The sequence below is a fragment of the Delphinus delphis genome, chromosome 11 (assembly GCF_949987515.2).
Source record: "Delphinus delphis chromosome 11, mDelDel1.2, whole genome shotgun sequence".
Taxonomy (NCBI): Eukaryota; Metazoa; Chordata; class Mammalia; order Artiodactyla; family Delphinidae; genus Delphinus; species Delphinus delphis.
In genome coordinates, this window is record NC_082693.1 from 89,074,335 (window position 1) to 89,080,646 (window position 6,312).

At 41.8% G+C, this 6,312-nt stretch overlaps 1 pseudogene; it reads right to left on the minus strand.

Moving 5' to 3' along the window:
- Window positions 1–3,465: 3,465 nt before the first annotated feature.
- LOC132434686 (U2 spliceosomal RNA) lies at window positions 3,466–3,608 on the minus strand (annotated as a pseudogene).
- Window positions 3,609–6,312: the final 2,704 nt, after the last annotated feature.

The following is a 6,312-nucleotide window of genomic DNA, read 5'->3' on the forward strand; positions in this document are numbered from 1 at the left end:
TACAGCTCTCTTTTCAGGTTTACCCTTCACTGGCTTTGCCAAAATCTTTCTTTCCTAACTCATAAAGATTAATTCATTCTATGAATTTATTTATTTATGGCTAACTCTGACCTGGGTCAATGAGGGGAAATGAATCAGTCAAAGTCCCAGTCATCAAAAGCATCAATCCAGTTGGGTAGGTAAAGCTCTAATGGATGGTGAAAATTGTAAAGACCATAAGAGAATTATCAATTAAAAAAGGCATTCTGAGAAGAAAGAGACTATTTCTAGCCTGGGGTTGGGGCAAAATGGGAGAAATGGGGGAAGTCACATAAGGAAATTCCTCCGGTATGTCTAGAGTCATACCTGTCCTTCCATTTTTACTTTTCAATCTGACTTCTAGCCAGGTTGCAATAGCTTTTTCCAGTTCCCTTTTCTAGTTTTGTCCCTACTCCAATCCATTCTTCTGTCATATGATTTTTCTCTGAAATGCAAGTCTGGCTATGTTACTCCCCTGCTTTAAATCCTTTGGTGCACATACATATGTTATCTGGAGGTGACTCTAAGAAGGGGGAAAAAAGTGGGCTGAAGTCTCAGGTGGAAGAGCAGGCTAGGGTGAGATGCTGACAACCTCTGAGTGAGCTGGAGCCTGCATGCTGGTACCTTCAGTGTCTATTCCAGGTCGGATTATCTAAATGCTGGTGTCTTCACTCTTCTGATTGTGCTGAGGTCTGGACCTTCAGCCATGGAATCTGTCAGAGCAAGGAGGAAGAGAACAGCGCACGGACTTCCTAATTCAGATCTTCACGGACTTCCTAATTCAGATCTCCTAGGGCTATGATTTAAGTTGGCGTTTGTTCCCTGGCAAACACTAAAGGACAGAGAGGCAAGAGTGGCCAGTAGCTACTGGTTGGGAAATAAGGGACATTGGCAGATGGATTTGCAAAGGACAAGCCACACCCAATTAATCGAGAGTAGGGAACAACCGGAGCTTAAGCACACACACACACACACACACACACACAATTTAAATCCTCTGTAAGCTGGCTTGGTAGGCTTGCTAATGGAATTTGTGCAGTGCCCCAGACGGAGGGTCAGAGAAGAAAGGGAGACGTGTCAAGATAATCTTTTCAACAGTTTTTTCCCCCCTTCTTCTTTACTTTTCTGAACAATAAACTGATTTTTCAACCAGCCTAATTTGGGTAACATAATAAATAGTGCTTATGGTAGAAGGTGTTTAGGGGTTAAAAACACAGATTTATTTAGATATTAGGTGTACCTGGATTTAAGTAATTGATCCACTGTTTGCTTCCCATATAACCTTGGGCAAGTTACTTAATTTCCATTTGTGGATGGCAGCCATAGAGTTGGGCAATACATAGACCTCCTGGCTATTCATGCTGCCTGGACTCTCATCCTCTCGTCTGAAAATGGGGACAATTTTTTCCTCATGGGGATCTTGGGAGAGTTAAGCAGGTTACTGTGCATAGATTGCTTAGCTTGGACGCTGACACAAAATAGGCATGCAATAACTATTGGTTATTAATATGGCTATGGGTGAGGGATTTTAAAGGCTTATTAAGTTTAATCCCCATAACCATCCTATGAGGCAGAACTTTCCCAAGTTCCCATAGCTAGTAATGGAAACATCTTGGATTTAATTTAGGCAGTTTAGAGCCTGTGCTCTTAACTAGTGTACTTTGAATTACATGTGCATTTTTCTTCTCTCTCTCCTTCACTATTATCTATCATAGTATCTATCTATCTGCATCATCATCGCCATCATCATCTCTAATATTTGTCTGCCTTTATCAATCATCTATCTTTCTACTGTCTGTTGACACACACTGTGCACATGTCTGTGTATGTATAGTTAGCCCAGTAATACAGAGAACAAAACAGACGCTCAGCAGACCTAACAGACCCCAGATAACAGAGCTGACTTCCTACTCTAGAACTGTCTGATTCCAAAACCTGTACTGGGATTTTTTTTTTTTTTAACTACATCAAGATTATGAATAAAGTAGCCAGCGAGTCTTTTTTAGTACAGTCATTTTAAACTTTACTGGGAAGAAAGGAAAAAATATAAAAATGTCAGCTATCTCCCTCCACTATTTGCTCCTAGCAAATAAGAAAGCAGATTTTAATAAGAGGTATTGGAGCTGACGTTTTGGAGACGGAGAGTACGTAGTTTTAGGAATGAGGACGGTACACATATCACTCACACACCGTCAAAGGCTTGGTAGCCTTCTTGTCTGGCTGTGCGGTTCTTCCAGGCACAAACACAAGTACTACTGTTTTCAAGACAACAAGCTAGCCTAGAGACAAGTGGCACCCAGGAAAAGTGAGACGTGCCTTGTACCTTTGTATATAGAGACACTCTATGGCACTAACGCAGTTCTCTGCAGTAACAGAGGAGAGTTGGCAGCGTACAGGGTCCAAAAGAGCGGGCAACCCTCAAGTCATAACTTTTGAACTTTGGAACGCAGGAATTCACTGGGATAATTTTGCATCTGATTAACTTTCCTAATTAGGCTTGCCGTAAACCAGCATGACCTGTTTAGCCTCTATCCCAGAATATATAAATCCCTCTTCAGATGTTCCCAGTAATTGGGGAGATGACCCCTGGTTGGCACCCTTTCCCACCTTTGTGTCAGTTGATCCGACTCATTGCCTTTCTCCTGAAAGCTACCTGCTTCACTACACCCCGCTACTCTCGACAGATGACCTTATTCTAACCCCACCAAGAAAATGGAGACATGCTGCCATGATTTCTCTCAACTTCCCTCACATCCATCTCTGAAAAAGAATATATAAGCAAACACATGTCAGTGCTTTCCTGGAAGCTCCCTATTTCAATAATTCTGTTTTGTTCTTCCAGTAAACTTCAGAAATAACTGGAAATGGCAATATTTTTGAATCCGAAGTAAATTTCTCTAGACTGCCTCTATTTGACCCCAAGTGACCCAAACTGCTCTGGTTCAGATATTTGGTTAAAAAAATATGAGCACTTGCCCCAGTTTATTCCTTTTCTTCCTGCTCAGAGGAAGAAGTGGTCCCCACTCCTTTCCAAATAAATCCTCCTCACGTGTCCTGGATCCAGTTCCCTTCTAGGAGGCAATGCTATTGCTTTTCCTCCCTCTACTTTCAAGCTCTTCTTTTTTACTGGTTTCTTCCGGTAACCTTCAAACATACTGTGAAATTTGGGCAAAATACATACCAAAATAAAAGCAAAGACAAAACAAGCCGAAAACTTCCCGGAACTCAACCTTGCCCTCAAGCTGCTCCCTGATTTCTTCTTCTCCTCAATTACTATTATTACCTTTATCTTTCCCTCATTACCCATCCTGCAGCAGTCTTGTTCTTGCTGTGGCTGTCTTTCCATTGAAAGCACACTTTGTAAGGAGGCCGATGACCTCCATCAAAACACCTTTTCACACTGTGTTGCTATATTTCGATGTCTATTTTCTCCCGCTGGCCTGTTCTTTGAGATCCAGGAGACTTAACTAATTCTGTGTTCTAGCATTTAACACAGGGCCTAGCACATTGTAACTTCTCAACTAACATTTATATTAAACTGCTAAGAGCAGATACTACACTTGGTCTTAGCCAAAAGGCTGAGAAGCAATCAGCTAACATTTATAGAGTGAATGAGCTCTGCCCAATCCAATGGATCCTTTTCACTGCCACTCTAGCCGTCTTCTCAGATGCCTTTGGTGCCGCTCACTGGCCATTATCCTTCTTGAAATTCTCTCACCCTCTGGATTCTAGAATGCAACTTCTCTTTTCCTATTCTCACCTTAACCTGCTCCTGGAAGGAAAGGATGGGGTATTGTTCTTTCTTGTATCCCCAGTGTCTTACACGGGGGTCACAATAAATTGACTGGATTGGAATGGGTGAATTACACTGGATATGTAAGAATTTTCTGTACTCTGTTTTCATTCCAAGGAAGGTATTACCTAAATAGATTTTTTTTAAAATAATTTATTTATTTATTTTTGGCTGCGTTGGGTCTCTGTTGCAGCGTGCGGGCTTTCTCTAGTTGCGGTGAGCGGGGGCTACTCTTCGTTGCGGTGCGCGGGTTTCTCATTGCGGTGGCTTCTCTTGTTGCAGAGAACGGGTTCTAGGCTCATGGGCTTCAGTAGTTGTAGCATGTGGGCTTCAGTAGTTGTGGCTCGCGGGCTCTAGAGTGCAGGCTCAGTAGTTGTGGCGCATGGGCTTGGTTACTCCGTGTCATGTGGGATCTTCCCGGACCAGGGCTGGAACCCGTGTCCCCTGCATTGGCAGGTGGATTCTTAACCACTGTGCCACCAGGGAAGTCCCCCTAAATAGCTTTTTAATTCTGAGAAATCTCAGATCTCTCTAGTATGTGGTAGCTTGAACTCTGCCTTATTTATATCCATGGATCATAAGACTTCTACTGCAAATAAGTATGGAATACTATACTCTTTGTATTTAACCTTAACATTTTTTTTTTGAAATAAGTAGCCTAGAGAAGTTTTAAATCTAATTTCAACTAAGAAATCTGATGGAAGGTCAAGTATGCCTGATCTCTTTTGCAAGAAGAAGCAATAAACGTGGCCAATGCTACCTGTAAGATGAGTGGTTAATATTAAGTTAAAAGCTAGATTTATGGCCCCAAAGACTATGGGATAGATTGATTACAAAAGCTGCCTCAATTATTTAATGCCTCCTGTAACCTTGCCCTTTGCAATGTGGTTTCTCACGGACATACGTCCACCCCCTTGAATCCTGACTGGCTTTATGACCTTCCTTATCCAACTGAATGTGGTGGCAGTGACTGCGTTCCAATTTCCAATTTCAGGGTAGGGCTCAAGAGGTCTGGCAGATTTCTACTTAACCTCTTAGAACTCCACTATCTCCATGTGAACAAAGCTGGGCTAGCCCATTGGAGAAGGAGAGATCACGTGAGGCAGGTATGAATCACTGCAGTGGAGACCACTCTAACTAGCCAGCCCCCAGATGACTGACTAGCTGACTGTAGACATATGAACTAGCCCAGAAAGATCAGCCCAGCAGCACCACCCAGGGGACCCACAGATTTATGAGCTAAATAAATGATTGCCATTGTAAGATACTCTATTTTGGGACGGTTAGCATATCCAGACAAAGGAAAGGACTGAGTCAAAAATGTCTGATTGGTGTGTCTGACTATCTTAATGATGCAATGACAATTGTCTGACTGAGCTAATTAATTGGTTGTCTTGATTGATTTTTTTAAGAAACGGCTTTATTGAGAGGTAATTTATACACCATACAATTCATCTATTTAAAGTGTATAATTTGGGCTTCCCTGGTGGCGCAGTGGTTGGGAGTCCGCCTGCCGATGCAGCGGACACAGGTTCGTGCCACGGTCCGGGAAGATCCCACGTGCCGCGGAGCGGCTGGGCCCGTGAGCCATGGCCACTGAGCATGCGCTTCCGGAGTCTGTGCTCCGCAACGGAAGAGGCCACAACAGTGAGAGGCCCGCGTACTGCTAAAATAAATAAATAAATAAAGTGTATAATTTAATTTTTTTTCTAGTGTATTCAGAATTGTATAATCATCACCAAATCAATTTTAGAATTTTTTTATAGCCCTGCAAAGAAACCCTGTACCTACTAGCAATCATTCCCAACTTCCCATAACTCCCTCCCCCCATCCCTAGGCAACCACTAACCTACTTCTATCTGTATAGATTTGACTGTTATGGAAATATCGTATAAATGGAATCATACAATATGTGATCTTTTGTGACTTGTCACTTAGCATAATGTTTTCAAGGCTCCTCCATGCTATAGCATGTGTCAGCACTTCATTTCTTTTTATTACCAAATAATATTTCATTATATGGATATACCACATTTTATTCTATCTATCCATTCATCATTTGATGGATATTTGGATTGTTTATACTTTTTGGCTATTATAATTAGCATTGCTGTGACCATTTGCATACAGTTTCTGTACGGACATATGCTTTCATTTCCTTTGTGTATGTAACTAGGAGTGGATTTGTTTGGTCATATTTTAACTCTATGATTAATCTTTTGAAGAACTGCTAGACTGTTTTCCACAGTGGCTACACTGCTTTTCTCTCCCACCAGCAGTGTGTGAAGGCTCACATTTATCCATATCCTCATCAACACTTGTTATTATCTATGTTCTTTTTTTTTAACATCTTTATTGGAGTATAATTGCTTTACAATGATGTGTTAGTTTCTGCTTTACAACAAAATGAATCAGTTATATATATACATATGTTCCCATATCTCTTCCCTCTTGCATCTCCCTCCCTCCCACCCTCCCTATCCCACCCCTCTAGGTGGTCA